General features: G+C 35.1%; 1 protein-coding gene and 1 long non-coding RNA gene across 2 annotated transcripts in view; both read right to left on the reverse strand.

Annotated features, from left to right (window-relative positions):
* LOC128168829 (uncharacterized) overlaps window positions 1-24,548 on the reverse strand; it is a 324,047-nt gene that overhangs the window by 68,835 nt on the left and 230,664 nt on the right. The window lies entirely within an intron of this gene.
* LOC128168834 (uncharacterized) lies at window positions 18,864-21,524 on the reverse strand. The gene is made up of 2 exons (XR_008241459.1): window positions 21,421-21,524; window positions 18,864-19,160 (listed from the first exon to the last, which is right to left on the reverse strand). It is a non-coding gene; the product is annotated as an uncharacterized LOC128168834 (long non-coding RNA).

The following is a 24,548-nucleotide window of genomic DNA, read 5'->3' on the forward strand; positions in this document are numbered from 1 at the left end:
TCAAATGAAAATAAAAATAAATAACTTATGGATAAAGGGCTCGGATTATGTACTTAAACACAGTAAAAGTATAGGTAACAAATTTTGGTCAGAGGTGTTCCTAAGTTACATAAAAATAAGTGAGACAATCTCCCAAAACACCAATCCACTTTTTGAACACATACATGTATGGTATAACCCAAGGGTAAAGATAAACAAGGAAAGTATATTGTTGAGAAGTTTTTTTAATGCTGGTTTTGTTTGCATCATTGACCTTTTTGATATAGATGGTGACTTTAGAAGTTTTGAATCTTTAATTGAACTTGGTATTAAGACTAACTTTGTTGAATATAATGGTCTAAAAAAGAGTATATTAAAACGAATAGGTGAATGCAATATAAAAGAAATTAAACCAACAGTATGACCATATATCCCAAACACGTTAGTCATATTCTACAAAAATAGAAAAGGATGTAAAGATATGTATAATATATTGATAAGGGAAAAGAGGGTCCAAAATAAAGCAATACTAAAATGGGAAGAGAATCACACAATATTTAATGAGAGGACAACCCAAGAATCTAAATTCCATTGGTTACAATTCCAAATTTTACACAGGATATTACCAACAAATTATTACTTGCATAAGCTTAAACTTATTGAATCCCCTAAATGTTCTTTTTGTAAACAAGATTCTGAAACAATCAGTCATCTTTTTGTGGAATGCCCAATTGTAAAAGAACTATGGAGTGACATTAAAGAGTTATTTTTAAGAAACTACAGGGTGTCCCTAATGTTTGATAAGCAAAGTATACTTTTTGGTAAATATAAAAACTACCATTTGTATAGAATACAAAACCTGTTAAGTTATATTGTAAAACAGTATATTTTCACTTGTAGACTTAAAACTTACCCAACTTTAAATGTGTTGGAACTCAAAAGGAAAATTGAAAACAGGCTTCTTGTGGAAAAATATTTACTTTTAAAGAACTGTGAATTTGAAAAATTTGAGAGACACTTGGAGAATATTATTGAAAGAATTTAGCAAGTCTTTACTATATCCCAAACTATTTGTTAAAAGAATGTATGATGCTTTTTTAAAATATCTAAATAAATCTTTTTGATAAGCAAACCTTGATAGACAGCTATGCTGCAAAGCAACCATTGCCCCGTCAGCTTTTTTCTCTCCGCCTTCTTTTCTCTCATAAATAAATATATGTACATGTACGTGCTAAATATTATGTTCATGCTGTTGTTTGTGTATATCATAATCACATATTGGAAAATCCTTAAATTTAGAGCTGTCAATTTATAAGTTGGTGTACATGTTAATTTTTTATTTGCTTTTCTTCTTCTGTTTCTTTTGTTTGTGTTTATATGCATATTATTTCACTCAATGTTTTATGTCCTTTCTCATCCCCACTAAAAAACATAAAAAACAAACTTTCACACCATTGTGAACTATTATATATCTATTCTTGCATGTATATTGTATGTAAAAAAAAATGTTGAGATTCTAAAAGAAATGTATTATGTAAGAAAGCTGTGAAAGTCATGAATAAAAAACATAAATAAATAAAAAAAAAAAATACTGCTAAAATATAGGTAGGTCTGTGTTGGCCAAGTGGTAATAGGGTGCACGTGGAGAACACAGGATTTTATTACAGGTAAGTTGTAGTATGTTTTCACATGAAGTAAGGAGGAGTAAAATATGTGTTAGCCTAGAGAAGAATAGTTATGAATTGAACTCTGTCAGTACTTTTAAAAAGAAATTAGAAGAAAATGAAATTATAGTAATTAGATGTTACACATCCATCTTAATAAGTCCATGACTTAAATTAAAATAAATATGTTAAACATATTTTGATTCAGTTATATTAGACAACTTAACTAAGACTGGAAATATGTAAATATATAGATCAGATGAAAAACATTTTCCTCAATTTTTATATGGTTTTTATGGTTATATATCAAATTGTTCCAATCAACATAATATGAAAATAATAAAACCACAAAAACGCTTGAGTAATGTGCTCATATATTTTTTCATATTTAATAAGATCAACTGTATGATGATGAATACCTATATAGAATAGACAACGTAGCATAAACCCTCAAAGAAATGTTCACAACATTTCACAATTGTCACTTTTCACTCGGAAGTGAACGAGAAGCAGCATCCGCGTACGCCAGTAAGTCTATTTGGACGAGATTTCCTTCTTTTTAAGCAGGTAAAGTAATGGTTTAATAATGAATATTTTTAGAAAAAAAAATAATATTGACATATTTTTTTTTAAATCCAAGATGGCGGCGTAAGTACCTTGTGTATTATTAGGAAAGCAGTATATTTTTGTTTAATTATGAGAAATATATATAACGTTAGCTGCCTGTGTTTCAAATGTATAGTAGTTAAGATCGAAACTTGATGGTAAAGATCAAAACCCTCTTAATATTCAGAAACCTGTGCAATAACATAGATACAGAGTGATCTGATACTACATGTACTTTGACTTTGAATAACATGTAGTTATTACAGTGTTAAAATTCATTGGTGAAATAAAATTGAAAAAAAATAACCTCTACATATCATTCATATATCATTTTAACTGCTTTACCTATCATTTTAATACATCTATACTACTACATTAAAATAATAGGCTCGAATTCTTGAAACATCATTGCTACTTGAAGATTTCCAATTTTTTGTTATTTGTTCTCAATCAAGTTTTGCCAATTATCATTGATCGAGTGCGTAAATGGGCGACTCCCTACTATAGTGCTCGACCGGAATTACTTCTTCGTCGATGGCTTCCGAGTCAATGTCACGAGGTTGGGCTCGTCTTTGGGTTGCGACCCAACAGATGTCCCGTCACTGGGGATTGTGATGCCTGAGGATGGCCATATGTATGGGGTGGGCTCCGAAGGCACTATAGATGGCCGGGTTGAGGAGGAGATGCACGATGTTGCAAAGGAAACCAAAGGCGGGAAACTTACAATCAAGTACCCGTTTAGTCCCTACAAGTGCTCCGCTTGTTGGGAAATAATGGAGTCTCCACAAAAGCTTGTTGAGCACATGGGTGCCAAACACAAGGATGACTTCATCCAATTTGCATGCTCATTGTGCAACAAATCAAATCCTAAACTCAAGGGCATTGCCATTCACTATGGCCTATGCTCTAAAGGCCTAACTGGGCGGGGAAATAGGACTGGAGCTGGTAAGCGCGGAGAGTCTGTGCCTGAGACCATCGGTGATGCTAATAACATCTACGTCAGTCTCGAAAACATCACGGACCCAGAAGCCACCAGTAGTGCCCCACTAGCAACCGGGGACCCAGACCTAACCACCCGGGACGACAATGACCTGCCTGAGACTATCGCGGCGCTCCATGAGTGTAGCGAGTGTCTCGAAAAATTCAGGACAAAGTCCGGTCTCGGCCAACATATCAGACACAGACATCCTTGTCTATCAAACGAAAGACGGATCCAAGCAGCGAAAGCTGACATCGAGCGAAAACGAGCAGCTCAAACCAACTCCAAACCCATCGCCGCATCCACTTCTGCCAGTCATGGCAATAGAAGATGGACTGACGAAGAGATAGACCTGCTCCTCGAATTGGAGAGCAAATTCGAGGGTGTAAAATTCATCAACAAGGCTATCTCTGAGCACTTGAAGAGTAAAACCCTAAAACAGATAAGCGACAAAAGGCGCGCTCTGGCGAAGGCTGCCCAACAATCTAGACCGCCCGTGAAAGAGAAATCTGCCACGGAGCAAACTGCGACACCGACGCAAGGTTCGCAACAAGGCCCCAGTAACGAGGACTGGAAGGCTGCAATAAATCTAGAGGGCGGACCACTCGTCGGGGAGAGTGCGGAGGCACTCTTACGTCTCGTGGAGGGGGAAGACTCGGAGAGCTGTTATTCGTCACTCCTTGACAAGATTGCCACTTATCGTTCGGATAGGATACACAAGTTGTTTTTAAAAAGAATAGATTATGTAGAAAAACAACACAAATTATTGGAAAAAAATTAAAAGAAAAAGAATTATATGCAAATTATTGGCACATAATTTAGATAGAAAGTAGATAAAATATATATTATAGAATTATCCGTAACATTATAGCGGTATAGATAAATATGCGTTGTAATGAAATGGTTGGTATTTCTCCTCTAAATCTTAATGAATACTTTACTCAAGCAATAATTCCAATCAAGGCATCGCCACTCTCCACGTCTTGGTTTGGCCACATGGTCCTTGTGATTTCTGTACCGAATATCTGAAAATGAAGGATTAATTTGAAAAGAAGAGATTATTAATACACGATACTTACAAAGTAAATGTCATCCTGCAGCTCTACATGTATCGTGATCCCCTCTGACGCATTGATGTCTTCGCATCTAACAAGGGAGTGCATATCTGAAATTTCCTCAGAGATGGGAATTTTATCAAGTTCACTCAGGATTTCGATGTTTCTCCATGCCTTGCTTTATAAATCTTAGAATTCCTTACATGTCAGTTTGGTGTCCTTCCGGGTACACGCAGTCATAACATCTACAGAAAACCAAAGCAAAATCAACAAACACAAATCTATATATTTTATATCGGATGGATTAAAGAACTCAATAAGGATTTATAAAGATAGGTATTGTTTCTTTCATAAAGGGGTGGAGTAAATATATCTATATAACTCCAGTTATATAGTACACGAGTTTTGTCCGAGTCAGCTTATTTTCAAACTCACAGTCAAAGTTTAGAATTCAAAACGGTTTATGAAATGATATTCTATAGAGTTCGTATTGAACGGCATTAGACTGACGAAAAAGAAAACAATGTATCCAACTTACCGGCAGCTTTTTTTTATTTTATTTGTTTTGGTATTTTGGCTTCAGACATACTACAAAACTTTACATGAAGGAGATCACGCACTTTCAGATGGACTTTGGGGGGATGGAAAGCTTACAGCCTGGCGTTTTGTAGGGATTGCTGGCTCCTTGTCGCTGTTTGCTCAACTTGATTGGCTTCGCAATCGCTATTGTTTGCGTTCAGAGTAGTTAGACTCTCAATCGCAAATAGAACATCAACGGCGGAATGACTTTCTGTATGTATATTTTGTCCCTGATTAACATAGGAAAGTTGACACTATCTTTTGAAGGCTGGGGTCCAGATAATTGGCATATGTTTCAACAGGCTTTCCTGGTGTCAACAATAGTGAAAGGCTTTTTAGATGCCATTTTTTGATTGACCTAAGACATCTTCAGAAGCCATCAGACTGCACCACGGGTGTGGGCTCTTGCTCTGTGTGTTTAAAACAAGATCCAGACGGATCGTTCTAATATACCGTTCAATGAAAATTTGGAGGTACGACCTAAGAACAATCTTACCTGAATACTGCTTCGCTGTTTTGTGCTCGTGCACAGCCACAACTAGAACCTTTTCCCATGTGTTCTTGTCCGTTATCTGATATTCAGGATTTTCGAGCGAAGCCTTATACTGATCGACATAAAAATGCATGACTTCACCCTGTCTATGTCCTTGTCTTAGACATATATATTTCTGCTGCTAGATACCTGTTAATCAAGGCAACTCCATCTCTTGTCCTAGAGATAATTCCATACTCGATTTTTTCTAGTTCCTATTCGGCAGTTTTTGACGGTACTGCTCGTGGGCCTTCTTGGAGAAACCTGCCGTGATGGTTTCACAATAGCTCTGGACATGAAGGAGTCGATCATACTCGGGTCTGTCTACGTTGATCATGTCCGTTGTTCGCAGGTAATACTTAAGAAGATGGTTTAATGATTTGTTGTAGTTTACTATTGTCTGGTGGTTTACCTCGTATGTTTCCAGAAAATTGTAGAATTCTAGGATGGAGTCCCTGTCCAGCATTTTGGAAGAAACCTCTACTTTGGGATTACATATCTTCCATAGCATTCTTTGAATGTTCCCTATATGGTTACTTTTGTTCTGTCCTTTAATTACTGTGGCTATATGCTTCCATATCGGAAGCTTCAGGAACCCCGCACGAACATCATAAAACCCAGTTTCTTGAAGCTTTTGCTTCAGACCAGATGCATACTCGTACTGTGCTCCATTACCTTTTTTCACTTTCCTACCGTAATCGGGGGAGCTTGGATCTCTTGGAGGATTCCTCTTCCTAGGCGTATACTTACCTATCTTTACTTCTGGAGCAGTGGTGTTGGCTTCTTCTTCGCTCTCGACAGACGGCCTGTAAGAAACATCCGCTGTATCCACGTCTTCCTTTTAACCCGTGTTGGTCGATGCAAGGGACTTCCTCCTCTCCAATACATTCTTTCTCTGGGGTAGGTGCAATAATATCCGGGCAATTGTTCCTCTTCATCTGGAATAATTGAAGACTTACCTTTACTCGGTGATAAAGTTTCTGCAGGTACGTTCTCATCCTCGTCTTCATTCATGGGTTCCACTGTCACAACATGGACTTTATCTGAATTGAATTCTGCTTCTGCAATAAGATTTTCAGCATGAGGACATTTTGCAAAGCGCTATTTATATCTCATTGAATTCTCTGAGTGTAAGAAAATTTCAATTATTTCATCTCTTACCATCACTTTCATCCAAATCTGCAATAGGGTTTGGTGCACTAGCCCTAACCCTGTCGTTCAAATCTGCAAAAGGGGTTTGGTGCACTTTTGGAAACCACATTGTGGGTCGGATTTTTACGTCCTAGTTCAGCGGCTGGTGCCCTCATACGGGCAACTAGTGGTATTTCTAGGTGACCGAGCTGTCGCAGCATTAACAGCACCTCCGATTTGTCGTACAGTTTATCTTCCAAACACCTTGGATTGACATAAATGTGTTGGCTTATATTCTTGGCTTTTGCTCGAAAATCCTTTAGAGATTGATCGATAAATACATTTCGCTCCTCAACACTATCTCCATCAGGTCACATGGGACATCTCTGCATATGAGATTTCCGACGTTCGGGACGTTCTGTACCATAGCTAATTTAAAAACAAAAAGAGGGAAAATCATTATAAGCAACAAGCCAATTGAGAGTCCGTTTTGTACTTTAATGACTAAAAGGGTGTGTTCAATATAAAACTTATAAAATTTACTTACGCGAAGCAATAGTTACAGGGTACTCAATGTTTGCCCTTTGACACCTTTTCTTCTCTGATATTCTTCTTTTCAGGTGCAGAGGTTATTTGATTGCACTGATCATCGGGTCCTGTATCTGCAGTTTTCGTTTAAGGTTGACCTTTCTTCTTAGCATCATTCTTCGTTCTAGGTTTTGTCTTCACCTTACAAGAAATAAATATACAAACCCGTCGCACTGCTTCAGAGGACTCCTGTAGTCGTGTGTAGTTTTCAGACAAAAAATTCTCCAACTTTGAGAGTTTGGAAGCAGGGATGTCTAACTTCTCATTGGTATGGTTTTCGTTTAAAGCTCCATCCTCTTTCAACGATTCTACATAAGAAATTACCTGGATGGAGTGCTCAACGCAATATTGAACCCATTTGTTAGAGGATTTGATTGTTGTTGATGCCATGTTTTTTAAAGTACACTTGACAATAAAACAATTCTGATATCAATAAAAACAAGTATTGTTCAAATTGAATAAATGAAAATGAAATGGATTTGCTAGGTACAATACCACAGGTAGTATCTGTAATACTTAGTCAGTTCTTCAGTTAAACAAATAACTGTCAACTGAGGATAAACGGTAAAAACACCCCTAATATACCATTTAGAACAATAAAACATAATTATTTCTTTTCCAGGCAATTGGACAATATACCCGGGAGTAATATACTTGTATGTATGTATTGATTGATTGCCTATAATTGCCAAAAGGGTTATGAAATAATTGAATAATAAGCCGTGAAATAATTTAAGAATTCACTAATTGTGTGTACCCAGAGGCAGAACAGGGAGGCAAGGGATAAAGGTTAGTAATCCTGCTTGAGTGTTATTTTTACTAGCACTATCTTGTCCGTTATCTGATAATCTCCCTGCTCTCCCTTATCCCTGCTGCAGCACTATTACATTTTAGAATATTGAAAACTGAAAAAAAAACCTTAGGTACACAACCTAAGAATTACTTTAAAATCTTGCATTGAACAATATAAAGCAATGCTCTAATTTACACTTGTATTAAAACTAAATCACCACTCCTCCTAAAGAAGAGAAAAGTGCAAAATAAAAATTAACAAAATGAATGTTAAAGAGAATAAATATCAACAAATTAATTATATTAGCACTATAATCAATAAATATACCACTTTATACTGAGAGCCAGGCTATCTTCTCCCCCGATTCGGCTCGCCGCACAGAATAGTCGAAGGTTAGCTCGACGAAGGGAGGAATAAATACTTGGGCTACCAAAAACACATGTTCTTCGCCATTAACAACCAGTCTTGTTGATTTCAAATTCGGTTTTCCTGCTGAATGATTAATGAGGCGCCCTTTTGTTTTAAAGTTGGGATGACAAGGGCAAGGGTTGGCTGCATCGATACAGCGTTTTTTCCCTTTGGCATTGGTGTAAAACAGGAAGTAATTTCCATCCGTTTGGAAGTCTCCATAGGTTTGTAGCCTTCTTTTATTTTATTTTGTCAATAATTTTTGCAAGGGGGTTCACCCGTCTGAGAGGTGTTAACAAACAAACTAGCATGTAAACATACATATTTTCTTTTGTATATGTATTGCTAGAATGTATATTTATCATTTAAAGCTTAGCTTTTAATGATTGAGCCCATTAAGTGCCGAGTATAGGACTACCTTAAGCATACCTGAGATCCTGGTTAATCAGAAACTTCGTTTTTCATTTTACTTTAACGGAATCGAGTTTCTCAACATTAATTATTTCTATCTCTCATAGAATACATATATTACCGTTCTAATTGCTTGTTATTAGTCCCCTACCGGTTTCACCGGAGGGGACTATAGCTTTCCTCTGCGTCCGTCAGTCCGTCCGTCTGTCTGTCCGTCCGTCTGTCTGTCCCACTTCAGTTTTCCACACTTTTTTTCTTTATGCATTTGAGGAATAATATGAAACTTGCTGAACAGCTTCAAAATGTCAAACTACAGATCAAGTATACACTTTTGTAGCGTCTGATTGACATATTTTCGAGAAAATTAATTTTTTATATTCCAATTTTTTAATGTTCGGGTTCGTTATCGGGTTCGGTGTGTAACTGAATAAACGAGGTCAGTATGTAGTCAGTAATAATATCGTGCGTTGCTTGTACCATTCCTTTTCCTGTACCATTCCTTTAATCATTTCTAACAAACAAATAAAATCTATAAAATAGTGTCAAGCATTGTGTTGTAAATTTAATCGGCAGGTTTTTTTTGTATTATTATTACAATCGGGTTCGTTGTCGGGTTGGGCTGTTTAACTGTTTGGTTTGATTCGGGGTTCAGAAGAGGGTAAGAAATGATATTGTGCATAACAGTGCATTGTTTTCACAATTTTTAACCAGCGAATACAGAATAGACTTGGCGAAATTACAGGAGATGAAATAAAGAGTATTATTTTACCTATTTCCTATTTATTTTCTATATCAACTATATAGTTTTAATTTCCTCTGTTCTTTTATCTCTGATTAAAGCATGACATCTCGTTTTAATAGCTCTGAAATAGTTGTGTGCTTCACTGGCGTCGGAAGCAAATTGAAAGTGGGGGGCTAGACTAATCCTCTGAAATATTGAGAAAAAAGTAATTCCCAAAATCATGGAAATCCTAATCCGGGGGGGGGGGGGGGGGGGCGGGGAGTAAGTATACCTTTACTTCCAATAAGAAGAAATTACTTACCCAAAATTCTTTTTCCAAAATCACGAGATTCCTAATCCGGGGGGGGGGGGGGGGGGGGGGGCTAGTATGCTTATGCTTCTGAATCCACTTTTTCAATCCTCAATGTAAATTTAGAAACAATCTTTCCTGCGAGAAAAAGGGGGGGGGGCTGAACCCTCTATTATTCTATGTTTCTAATGGTAAGGTATAAATTTGCCAAAAAAAGTGGGCTAAGCCCCCCTCCTAGCCCCCCCCCCCCCCCCCGGTTCCGACGCCTATGTGCTTGGAAGCTTTCATAGAATAATACAAACCGGTAGGGGACGTGTATTGCTTATGCAATACTCTCAGAATGCTTGTTGCCATTGTTTACAACAGCGATGTAGAGCAAAATAAACTAGTGGGTATTGTTTTTTTATACAAAAAAACACATGTCTCCCCTTCTCCCCAAGGATTGTAATATGAGGCAAATTTAATAAGTGAAAAAGAATGAAGTCAGCTATATGTTAGATATCATCCATATATGATACAGTTTAGAAAATGAATTAACTTGAGACACAAGATTGGTCAAGGTCAAAAATTATGGAGGCGTGCACTCCTTCTCAATACCATCTACCTATGTTCCAAGTTTGAAGCCTTAATGTCAAAAGGTATCCAAGTTACCACCCAGACAAAATCTAATTATTTTTTCTTAATTTGACCTTGAGTAAAACAAGGTCAAGGTCAAATGTTTATCAATAGTACACCTCAGTGTATTATAATTGTTCTTTGTGTAAAGTTTGAAGTCCTTCTGTCAAAGAATATTTAGGAGGTGAACAATAAAGTTTTTTCTAATTTGACCTTGAAATAAATTTTTTAAGTCAAGGTCAAAAAATTTGGTAAGGTTGAACTGGACTATATACCATCTATGTATGGTACAAGTTAAAAGATTGTATGATTAAGGAGTCTTGTGTTATGGTCCGGACTATATTTTTTATAAAACGCTTGACCTTGAAAAAGAAAATAGGTCAAGGTCAAAAATTTTGGTGGCGTGCACTCCTTCTTAATACCATCTACCTATGTTCCAAGTTTGAAGTCTTAATGTCAAAAGGTATCTAAGTTAACACCCAGACAAAATTTAATTATTTTTTCTTAATTTGACCTTGAGTAAAACAAGGTCAAGGTCAAATGTTTATCAATAGTACACCTCAGTGTATTATAATTGTTCTTTGTGTAAAGTTTGAAGTCCTTCTGTCAAAGAATATTTAGGAGGTGAACAATGAAGTTTTTTCTAATTTGACCTTGAAATGAAATTTTTAATTCAAGGTAAAAAATTTTGGTAAGGTTGAACTGGACTATATACCATCTATGTATGATACAAGTTAAAAGATTGTATGATTAAGGAGTCTTGTGTTATGGTCCGGACTATATTTTTTATAAAACGCTTGACCTTGAAGAAGGTAATAGGTCAAGGTCAAAAATTTTGATGGCGTGCACTTCTTCTCAGTACCATCTAGCTATGTTTCAAGTTTGAAGTCTTAATGTCAAAATGTATCTAAGTTACCACCCAGACAAAACTTAATTATTTTTTCTCAAGTTGACCTTGAGTAAAACAAGGTCAAGGTCAAATGTTTATCAATAGTACACCTCAGTGTATTATAATTGTTCTTTGTGTAAAGTTTGAAGTCCTTCTGTCAAAGAATATTTAGGAGGTGAACAATGAAGTTTTTTTGATTTGACCTTGAAATAAAATTTTAAGGTCAAGGTCAAAAATTTTGGTAAGGTTCAACTGGACTATATACCATCTATCTATGATACAAGTTAAAAGTTTGTATGTTTAAGGAATCTTGTGTTATAGTCCAAACTCTATTTTTTTTATAAAATGCTTGACCTTGAAAAAGAAAATAGGTCAAGGTCAAAAATTTTGGTGGCGTGCACTCCTTCTTAATACCATCTACCTATGTTCCAAGTTTGAAGTCTCAATGTCAAAGGGTATTTAAGTTACGGCTTGGACAAATTTGGATGAAGAAGAATAAGAAGAATATGAAGAATAAGAAGAATAAGAAGAACTAGAGCAAAGCTCGTTGCAAAGCAACGAGTGGGTCTTCCGTTAATGTCGGAAGTAAAGCTGGAAGTTCCTGTAAGAAGCAGAGCTCTTAAATCATTAACAAGAGTAACAAAAGTAAAAAGATGAAAAAATCGAATTATTCCTGGTACGACTTAACAAAATCCGAATGATTTTAAGTACGAATTGTTCAAGTACGAGTTAACAATTATGTTTGGTACGAGTTAATTTTACTTTGAAAATTTCGCTATTTTTTAAACCAAGGACGCGGAATAAAAATTTCCGGAAAAGTCAATTTTTAAACCCCGATATCTCTGTAATGCATCGTCCGATTTTAAAACGGCTTTCAGTGTTAGATTCAGCTTGATAAGCTGTATAAAAAACATATTCATTTTTGATTTGATCAGAAAATTCATTTTTTTGAAAAATTTGTTTCACTTCCGGTTTCGACCGGAAGTGACAGATTTTCATTTCGAGCCTTATTACAGAGGTAAATCGATCAAATCATAACCATTGAAAATTTCAATCCTCTATCTTAAAGCGTTTTTGAGAAAAGTCCGGGACAAAATGACTTTTTGAAAAATTTAAAAATGACGTAACGTAAAAACGGAAGTGACGTTTTTAAAGAAACTTCATAAACTTCGAGGTATAATAAATGCACATAATCTCTGAAAGTTTCGTCAAAATCGGTTGAACACTTTTTGAGTTATAAAGCCGAGAAGGAGTCAGGAAAAAAAAATAAAAAGTATAATAATAAAAAGAAACCGAAGAATAACAAGAGGGTCTTCCGTTGAAAACGGAAGACTCTAACTAGACACGATCTCGTTGCGAGCAACGAGGAGGTCTTCCGTCTGATTTTAGAATTTGAGATATATGTTCGATCTTGATTTTGCTATTTAACAGCTAAACATGATTTAAAATAGAAAAACAGGGTCTACATTCTAAGGGCCAGATACTATTTTGTTTCAGGGATAAGAGCTTTGTTCAACAAATGTTTTGAAATTCGTCACCGTTCTTGAGATATCTGAGAAAAAAAAGTTTTAGGGGCCAGTCCATTATCTCCTTATTGGAGCCGCTGAACCAAATTTTGAAGGTTGCATTTTGTAAAGTACATCATTTTGAGCATCTTTTCTTCTATACTGCATTTCAAAAAATTTTACTTTTTGAGATATAGGTGGTCATAGTTTATGGACTCTTGACCCCTAAAATATCATTATTACATAACACATGAATAAATCATTACATTACTTGGATACAGAACTGTAAAATAAACATATTTGCTTTTATAGCCTTTCATTTAATTTCCCTCAGTAAAGAGCTACAGATAAGAGATTTTAGAGCCCTTAAGTTCTCTAATTTGAGGGGTCAGCCCCTTTTTTTGATATCAAATAAAAGGTCATTTAAATCTGAACACATTTTGTTCAACAACTGTTTAGAAATTCGTTACCGTTCTTGAGATATATGGGAAAGAACATTTTAGGGGCTGATCCCTAAACTCCTTATAGGGACAGCTTAACGAAATTTTGGAAATTGTATATAATTTAATACATCATTTTGAGCATATTTTCTTCTATACTGCATTTCAAAATATTTTTCCTTTCTGAGATATATGTGATCAAAATTCTGGACTTTTGGCCCCTAAAAACCCCTTATTACGTAACACATGATAAAATCATTACATTGCTTGGATACATAACTGTGAGATAAACATATTTGCTTCTATAACCGTTCTCAAAATACCCCTCAGTAAAAGGCTACAAATAAAAGACTTTAGAGCCCTTAAGTTCTCTAATTTGAGGGGCCAGCCCCCTTTTTTGATATCAAATAAAAGGTCATTTAAATCTGAACACATTTTGTTCAACAACTGTTTAGAAATTCGTTACCGTTCTTGAGATATATGGGAAAGAACATTTTAGGGGCTGATCCCTAAACTCCTTATAGGGACAGCTTAACGAAATTTTGGAAATTGTATATAATTTAATACATCATTTTGAGCATATTTTCTTCTATACTGCATTTCAAAATATTTTTCCTTTCTGAGATATATGTGATCAAAATTCTGGACTTTTGGCCCCTAAAAACCCCTTATTACGTAACACATGATAAAATCATTACATTGCTTGGATACATAACTGTGAGATAAACATATTTGCTTCTATAACCGTTCTCAAAATACCCCTCAGTAAAAGGCTACAAATAAAAGACTTTAGAGCCCTTTGGACTCCTAATTTGAGGGGCCAGCCCCTTTTTCTTGATATCTTATAAAAGGTCATTTAAATCTGAACACATTTCGTTCAACAACTGTTTAGAATTTCGTTACTGTTCTTGAGATATATGGGAAAGAACATTTTAGGGGCCGATCCCTTAACTCCTTATAGGGGCCGTTTAACGAAATTTTGAAAATTGCATATGATTTAATACATCATTCTGAGCATCTTTTCTTCTATACTGCATTTCAAAATAGTTTTCCTTTCTGAGATAAATGTAATCAAAATTCTGGACTTTTGGCCCCTAAAACCCCTAATTACGTAACACATGATAAAATCATTACATTGCTTGGATACATAACTGTGAGATAAACATATTTGCTTCTATAACCGTTCACAAAATACCCCTCAGTAAAAGGCTACAGATAAAAGATTTTAGAGCCCTTTGGACCCCTAATTTTAGGGGCCAGCCCCTTTTTCTTGATATCTAATAAAAGGTCATTTAAATCTGAACACATTTTGTTCAACAACTGTTTAGAAATTCGTTACCGTTCTTGAGATATATGGGAAAGAACATTTTAGGGGCCGATCCCTCAACTCCTTATAGGGGCCGTTTAACGAAATTTTGAAAATTACATAATATTTAATACATCATTTTGAGCATCTTTTCTTCTATACTGCATTTCAAAATAGTTTTCCTTTCTGAGATAAATGTAATCAAAATTCTGGACTTTTGGCCCCTAAAAACCCCTAATTACGTAACACATGATAAAATCATTACATTGCTTGGATACATAACTGTAAAATAAACATATTTGCTTCTATAACTGTTCACAAAATATCCCTCAGTAAAGGGCTACAGATGAAAGACTTTAGAGCCCATTGGTTCCCTAATTTTAGGGGTCAGCCCCTTTTTCCTGATATCAAATGAAAGGTCTTGTAAATATATAAATGTTTTTTGCATTACATGTGTTAACAAAATATTTTTCAGAAAAGAGATAAACCAAGAGAACCATGAAAAATTACGACGTTTTTTTAGTCTCAATTTTCGGGACCAGGAGTGCTTTAACGCCTTTTGAGCATGACAAATTTGAATGCCAAATTGCACATCTACAATCTCTTGTCTACAATCCCTGAAAGTTTGAACTCAATATCTTTTACCGTTTAGGAGGAGATCCCTGGACAAGCCGACCCTCTGAAAATTACTAAAACGTCATTTTCTCAAGAACGGAAATGACGTCATCAAAATAAAAAAATGTATATTAAGTTCGGACTAATATCTATTAGATCTGAAAGTTTCACGAAAATCGGTTCAGTCATTTCCGAGAAATCGCCTGCACAAATTTTGTAAGAAAAAAAAAATAATAACTAGAGCAAAGCTCGTTGCAAAGCAACGAGTGGGTTTTCCGCTAATGTCGAAAGCAACGCTAGAAATACGTCTAAGAAGCAGAGTTCTTAATCTAGTAACAAAGAAACCTAAGTACAAAAAGATAAAAAAAAATCGAATGATTCTTGGTACAACTTAACATGATCCGAATGTTTTTAAGTACGACTTAACCAAAAACCCTTAACCATTTCAAGAACGACTTAACAAAAAAAAAAACCAATGTGTTTAAGTTCGACTTAACAAATTTGACTTCATTTTAGGTACAAGTTTACTTTACCTTGAACTAACATCTTTTTTCTTAACCCAGAATGCAAAATTAAAATTTATGTAAAAAATCAATTTTGTTTAAAACATAATTCTGAGCAACTTTTCCTCTTCACTGCTTTTCAAAAGGTTGACCTTTCGTACTGTGTGCTCGTTGCGTCATTAATTGTCAGAAACTTATCGATGTTAAGTTTACTTTACTGTACTTCTGTGAATATTTTCTATGTAAAATTACTATGAACCAGACAACATTGAAATGGTGAACATTTCAAAGGGCCCCGCTTATGTTATTTCAGAGAATTCTGCTTTGACCTTGACCTATAACTTGAAATTTTTCCAGCTGGCATAGAACTTTTAATTCAATTTCATTCCCCCTAACATACATGCATTTTTGTTCAATCTGACCAAGATTAAGCATATTTGGAAAATAATCTACTATTTAAAACTAATTTTAAAAAGATCTGCTATGACCTTCACATTGACAGACTTGGTTCAAGGTCACTGCACGCCATTAACCAATAAACTCTGTAAAGGTAAAATATTAGCCAAATAGGGGCTAAAAGGAGAGTATATCTATGCTCTTAAAATATGGATTTTTGTGTGATCTGATATGACCTTGACTCTTCATCTACAAATATCATTCGAGGTCATTGCATATATTTTGAACAAAGGCATCATGTGGGTAAAGTATGAGGCTGAATGGAGCAAAGGGAGAGAAGATATACTCCAAACAAGGATTTTTAAAAATATAATTCTGATATGACCTTCACAGTTTCTTTTCACTGAAAATAGGTTCAAGGTCACTACACACCCTTTCACCCTTTACTCAAAAGCTCTGCTTATGTGAAGTCTGAGCCAAATAGGGGTTAGTAGAAATTATATATGCTCTCAAAAAAGGATTTTTGCATGATCCGATATGATCTTCACTCGTTACCTAGAAATTTCATGCAAGGTCACTGCACATCGTTTAACCATAGAGACACTCTGTGAGTATTAGCCAGATTGGACCAAAGGGAAAAAAGATATGCCCCAGACAAGGATTTTATATATATAATTCTGCTATGACCTTAACCTTATACCTAAAAACATGGTTCAAGGTCACTGCACATCCTTCAACCAAAGGAACCCTGTGGATGAGGTATGAGCCAGATTGGGCCAAGGGGAGAGAAGCTATGCTCCTGTCAAGCCATCTCGGATGGACAGACCGACAAATTGATCACTAGAAGGCGCCCGCATAAACATGCCTTTTTATCTAAAATAGTATCCATGCTATCTGCCCATGGTGAATAGTCATCAAAACCATTCATTAGCAGAATTTGATTTCCCTCCTTTTTAAGGTGGTATGGGACATCTGTCGATATTAATGTGGATTAAAGTACTATATAATTGAAAACTTTTCACCGGTTTAGAATTTTCAAATTTTACAATATTTAACCAAAAAATAGCTTTTAAAAATATTTGAAAAGGTAAAAATTGTAAAAACCCCAGCGGGATTCGAACTCATGACTTACAGATTCCTAGTAAACCCTCTAACCCACTGTGCTAAGGAGTTAGGTGACCATTTTTGAGAAGAAACTACATGTACTTATATAATTACACTTTATTTTATTGTTTATTTCGATAAACAATACGTCACAACATGGAAGTGTCCCATATCACCTTAAACTCGGAACACCTCTGACCTAATAAGATCGCCGCATTAAATACAAAGTTTGATTTAACTCTAATTTGTTTATCATCAAGAAATTCTGCATCGCTGACAAATAAAGTTTTCTTCTGTATAATGAAATACCAATTAACTGACTATTCGGACAATAGCAAGTTTATTGTCCCATTCAACAGCTACTATTTCCCTTGGCTTTGCCTCATTAAATATTTGCTGTCTTGGGGGACAATAAACTTGCTATTGTCCCCATACCCAGTAAATACTAAATAGGCATATAATATCCCATCCACCTACATTTCATGTTATATAACCTCCCGTTTGTAACCTTCAATTTCACTGTAAAGTCAACATATCTGTCATAGCCGCAAGTTTCACAATTTATTTCTGCTTCTCATGTACTTAAAATTAGGGGCCTTAATATTGCTTACCAATTCCAACAAGAGACATCCCTCTAACTATTGGTAATCATTAAAATTCATTTCATGAATCTACGCAACAATGATAAACCTTCAAGTACAGTCACTCTCAATTTTACAAAAATATTGACGGTACTTTATCCGAAACTGTTCCTTGTATCTTTAACTTAGTACACTAACATTTTTATGAAAAGACGGTTTGTCTTAGAATAAGAAAGCTAATGCAATTCTGAGAAAAAGAATACCACATATTGCCAATTCCATTGAGGTTTAATAAAAATATGGCCATTTAAGTGAACCCACCATTTCCAATTTCCTTTAGTAAACACAGATTTACAGGGTTCTCCATAGTAAAACATCTTTATCTGACCTTTTAGAGGTCAACTTTTGTTCAACCACCTTTAAAAAGAAACCTTATTCAATACAACATATGCCTACATGATATAATCATGATAAAAGCTTCACATCACTTAGAAATACCCTTACATGTATACCTCCCACCCCCCAATCTTTTGATTTTCATAAAAAGTCATGGTTTGAAATGTTTTACCTAATTTTATGAAACATGTGGCAATTTCCTTGAGTCATTTCTCACACATATTTGAAAACAATCATCAATGATTCTAAAATGTGATCTTTATTTGTTTATTGTATGATTTGTACCATTTTAATTAACAAATAGACAGCTGTCCTGCTTGTGATTTCTTGTTTTCATGAAAAAAGTAAGCTAACAATCATATTTAGTGAATATCTAATCTATTCTGATTTCTAGTCTTCTTCTAACCAAGCTAAAACAGTAAGTTACAACCTACAAGTTAGACATCTGCCTTAAATTAGAATTAAATTCAAACACACCCAGGTAGCTGGAGACAGAGTTGATTTCAATGAAAAATGTTCAAATTTGACATGTTTTTCTACTTTTTTATGCATATATACCTTAGAAAGGTAGAAATAGGTTGTTTCTTGTTCATTTCAAAAGTAATTATCATAGCAGATGTTATTTCAAAGTCAAATGTACATTTACATATCCTTCATGTAATCTTAATGCAGACAATTAAATAGAGGGGGGGGGGGGGGGGTTTCAATTATGTAAACACATCTAAATATCTTTATGAAATAAAAAATAAAGGAAACATAATTGTATACTTTTATTGAAAAACAAATTTTCACAGCAATTATGAATTTCTTTAAACAGCCTTAATTTTGTTTTCATAATTTCTTATCAAACACAAACCACAACATGGCATGATGCTTTCTTCAAGTTCCATTATTGTTCATGCATTATCGGATTTAATTTGAATTACCAGTAAATAGTCTGTAGAACACAAGGAATATGCATGTGGATAGAGGTGACAGGTTAATCTCAGGAGCTGACCCACAAGAATCAACAGGTACCGGTAAAAGCCATGTGGTAACAAGAGTCTGTTTTGAGCTGAAATAAATAAAAAAAATAATTAGCTGTGTTTACATACATGTACTAGTAATAGCTGTGTTTACATTAACATATGCATAGTATTTCTGTAAAAAATACACTGACCATGCAGTGTAATAAGTATGACATATCCCAATACATGACATAACATTTAGGCAGTACAAGATCAAAAATTTGCATATCAAGTCATAATATAATATTAAAAAATTTTCATAGGTATAAACACTTATCAAATTGAGAAAGAGAGAGAGTTTGAGAGAGAGAGTTTATTACCATACTTGTAGTGCAACAGTCAATATTTCAATTCGTAAATTACAAACGAATATTACCCACCGAACAGCGTCAAAGTACATGTACTGGTATTAGCTTCTGGTATACCATTTTTTATCAATTCTACTGTGTATTTTTTGTTTGCAAATACATTTAGCGAGGGTTTTTGTTTATTTTCTTATAAATTACATGTTTTAAAAACAATACTACGTGTAATAAGCATAAAACATGTATGAGTAAACTTAATGAAGAATTTTTAATAGATTATTTTTCAAAGAATGTGGTACATTACATGTATGTCAATCTTTATAAAACTAGCGTATATTTCGTGCGCCATAAATTGCAAGTTTTTTGTAAATATCATTTACTTGCATGATAGGTATATATGGTTTAACCAAAATTTTCTTCATAAAGCTACAGCTGTATGTACCACATATATGTTTTGTCACAAGTATACATTTTAAAAAAAAATACCCAAATTCCAACAGTTTAAATAAACTCAACTCATTCTCTGATAAGTTCATTGTGTTTTGTGCGTGCATATCTTATTTGTCTGCTGCAACAGCAGCCAATCAGCGGTAAGCTGAATCCACAAAAAGAAAGTTTGTGTTTTAGGAGCGGGTAAATTGTTTATGCGACACTGTCAAGAAAACCACACCAAATAATAACAATTAAGAAACATAAATATTCACTTAAATGTATTCTGTTGTAAAGTAAAGGTTTTTAACACTTATTGCATCTTGCAAAACATGTGATGACCTTAATCATCTGTCATATATCTGATATACATGTATATGTAAAAGATGGGAGAAATAACGACGGAACAAAGTGGGATTCGAACCTGGCCCTCTGAATCTCTAGTCAAGTGCTCTACCAACTGAGCTACATGTATCTGGCACCGGTATTCAAACCAGTCTGACCGTCACATTCCTCCCCCTTAAATGATCTTCACCCTCGAAGATCATCCCTGGCAGGATCGAGTTAACCTGTTAGTTCCAGGGGTTGGTCACAACACCAATATTGTAACAGGATGGGAGAAATAATGAAGGGATTTGAACCTGGGCCCCCTGAATCTCTAGTCAGGTGCTCTATCAACTGAGCTATCTGGCACTGGTATTCAAACCGGTCTGATCGTCACATATATAAAGAATTATTTTAAACAATGTTCAATTAAAAATAACACTCGCAACCTTCAGTTTTTGTCTGTAATTAATCAATATTGGCGTGCGATCAGTTCTCGCCGAGTACCATTTCTCACCAGTGCATTGTTACGTCATTTTATCAACACATAAAATTATATACGAAAATATGATGTAACAGTGCACCAGCGAGAAATGGTCCTCGGCGAGAACTGCTCGCACGCCAGTACTGCCAGTACTGCCAGTAGTCAGATTAAAAAAAGAGAATAAAAAATTACATTTAAAACATTAACAAAGACAATTTAAGTACACATCATAACTGCTAAACAAGAAAAATTATGTGAACTGGTAGAATGGTAGGCATAGTTCTAACTTGTAACCTACATGTACAAGTACATGTACCGGGTACCCGTTGGTCTGCTATACCTCTTTAATGATACAATGATCGGCATCATAAAGATATTAAAGTCATGTTTTAACTCTGAAGTCTGAAGTATACAATTTTATTTACTTGAAGTTATGTCTACAGGGTATTCATGACTACATTTGGAGTCCTCTGCACAAGAATATATGATATGTTTCTAATTAGACCCTGCTTTGAATTTTGAGTTGAAAATTCACAATCTGTTATTATTTTAAATAGATAAATTCAGTTACCCTTTCCAGTCCCCCATGAACCTCGAGCGAGTCTAAACACCCATGAAACATGTAAAAATTACACGTTAGTAAACAAACACCCACACCATAACAAAAACATCTAACAGTGTGCACGTACACTTACATGTACATCTATACTATATACTAAATTTTAACCAGTTAACAAGAAACTTTAAAAGGAGTAAAAGCCTCACCTTCTTCAGTAACATCCACATAAATCACACACTTTAATGTCCATCTTTTCTCCTTTATTACTCGTAGCTTATCAACGGCTGATCGTCGACAGAAGTGTGGCTGCAGGGACGTATATACTACGTTAGTATATACGTCCCTGGTGGCTGTCAGAATTTCCTCGTAAACGATTCACACGAGAAAAATATCCTCCTTAAACAAATATGTAGTATTGTTCCCTGTGCATGTTCATATGTTTCACAGCAAATTGAAAATGCATGTGTACACCGAAAGAATACACAACTTCTCTTCTGCATTACGGCTCTCTCTTTTCTACAATGCCGTTCGTTACTGTTTACATTCGGCGCGCGCGCGCGGGGGTCACAAACAGGGGCGCCCCGACAAATAGTTGCACATAGAACGTTTAAATAATGTGTGTTCATTGAATTCATAAATGATATAGATGAAAAAAATGAAATTGAATCACAACAATTTATCTAAGACGCAACACAACGTAATGCAGTAAATGCCTGGGCCTTAATGTGGCATTTGTTCGCTTATGTGTCTATGTAGACATATTAACTCGTTCATGTACGATTCTCACATATTTAGGGTTTTCCGTTTTTCAACGGAAAACCCTTCTGTTATTCTACTGTTTCTTATTATTAGGGTTTTCCGTTTTTCAACGGAAAACCCTTCTGTTATTCTACTGTTTCTTATTATTATTTTTTTTTTTTTCCCGCAAATTTTGTGCACGAGATTTCTCGAACATTTTTTGTCTGATTGCTATGAAACTTTCAGGGTATGTAGATGATATTAATATCTCTAGCCTTTTTTTTCAAATTTTTAAAATTCACTTCCGGTTATGAGTTATTGCCCTTTAATTGAAAATTGGGGGGTCTTTTGTCCAGAGTTGATCTCGGGAACTACAAATGATAGATGCATGAAATTTGGCGAAATTGTCGGTAACATTTTATAGTTTTGCTGACATGAAAATTTTGGTAATTTCGTTGTTAGTTTTTGAGCTATTTGTCGCCAAAGTTTTAGATTTTTTCGGGGCTGAAATTTTGTTGCTTTTTGTATTATAACCTTTAAACTAAAAATATTTTGTTAATACATATAGAACAAAAGTTGTTTAGAATAACGAGAGCTTTCATTTAAAATTAACAAAAAAGGGCTGGCCCCTATAGTTAGGGGTCAGCAGCTCATACACGTATTTTTCTGATAGCAAAAATCGTTATCATTTTATGAAAAAAAATTAATTCAGTTTAATATATTAAATAATGTCATTTGGTATCAAATTAAACAAGTTCTGTGCTATATTTTTTTTCAAATTTCATAAAACAAATATGTGAGAATCGTACATGAACGAGTTAATATGTCTACATTGACACACAAGCGAACAAATGCCACATTAAGGCCCAGGCATTTACTGCATTACGTTGTGTTGCGTCTTAGATAAATTGTTGTGATACAATTTCATTTTTTTCATCTATATCATTTATGAATTCAATGAACACACATTTTTTAAACGTTCTATGTGCAACTATTTGTCGGGGCGCCCCTGTTTGTAACCCCCGCGCGCGCGCCGAATGTAAACAGTAACGAACGGCATTGTAGAAAAGAGAGAGCCGTAATGCAGAAGAGAAGTTGTGTATTCTTTCGGTGTACACATGCATTTTCAATTTACTGTGAAACATATGAACATGCACAGGGAACAATACTACATATTTGTTTAAGGAGGATATTTTTCTCGTGTGAATCGTTTACGAGGAAATTCTGACAGCCACACTTCTGTCGACGATCAGCCGTTGATAAGCTACGAGTAGCCTAATAAAGGAGAAAAGATGGACATTAAAGTGTGTGATTTATGTGGATGTTACTGAAGAAGGTGAGGCTTTTACTCCTTTTAAAGTTTCTTGTTAACTGGTTAAAATTTAGTATATAGTATAGATGTACATGTAAGTACGTGCACACTGTTAGATGTTTTTGTTATGGTGTGGGTGTTTGTTTACTAACGTGTAATTTTTACATGTTTCATGGGTGTTTAGACTCGCTCGAGGTTCATGGGGGACTGGAAAGGGTAACTGAATTTATCTATTTGAAAAAATAACAGATTGTGAATTTTCAACTCAAAATTCAAAGCAGGGTCTAATTATCAGCCTGATTATAGAAACATATCATATATTCTTGTGCAGAAGACTCCAAATGTAGTCATGAATACCCTGTAGACATAACTTCAAGTAAATAAAATTGTATACTTCAGACTTCAGAGTTAAAACATGACTTTAATATCTTTATGATGCCGATCATTGTATCATTAAAGAGGTTTAGCAGACCAACGGGTACCGGGTACATGTACTTGTACATGTAGGTTACAAGTTAGAACTATGCCTACCATTCTACCAGTTCACATAATTTTTCTTGTTTAGTTTAGCAGTTATGATGTGTACTTAAATTGTCCTTGTTAATGTTTTAAATGTAATTTTTTATTCTCTTTTTTTAATCTGACTACTGGCAGTACTGGCGTGCGAGCAGTTCTCGACGAGGACCATTTCTCGCTGGTGCACTGTTACATCATATTTTCGTATATAATTTTATGTGTTGATAAAATGACGTAACAATGCACTGGTGAGAAATGGTACTCGGCGAGAACTGATCGCACGCCAATATTGATTAATTACAGACAAAAACTGAAGGTTGCGAGTGTTATTTTTTATTGAACAACATTGTTTAAAATAATTCTTTATATATGTGACGATCAGACCGTTTTGAATACCAGTGCCAGATAGCTCAGTTGGTAAGCACCTGACTAGAGATTCAGGGGGCCCAGGTTCAAATCCCGGTTTGGTCCTTCATTATTTCTCCCATCCTGTTACAATATTGGTGTTGTGACCAACCCCTGGAACTAAAAGGTTAACTCGATCCTGCCAGGGATGATCTTCGAGGGTGAAGATCATTTTAAGGGGGAGGAATGTGACGGTCAGACTGGTTTGAATACCGGTGCCAGATACATGTAGCTCAGTTGGTAGAGCACTTGACTAGAGATTCAGAGGGCCAGGTTCGAATCCCACTTTGTTCCGTCGTTATTTCTCCCATCTTTTACATATACATGTATATCAGATATATGACAGATGATTAAGGTCATCAC

This window comes from Crassostrea angulata, unplaced genomic scaffold, assembly GCF_025612915.1.
Source record: "Crassostrea angulata isolate pt1a10 unplaced genomic scaffold, ASM2561291v2 HiC_scaffold_57, whole genome shotgun sequence".
In the NCBI taxonomy this organism is placed as follows: Eukaryota; Metazoa; Mollusca; class Bivalvia; order Ostreida; family Ostreidae; genus Magallana; species Magallana angulata.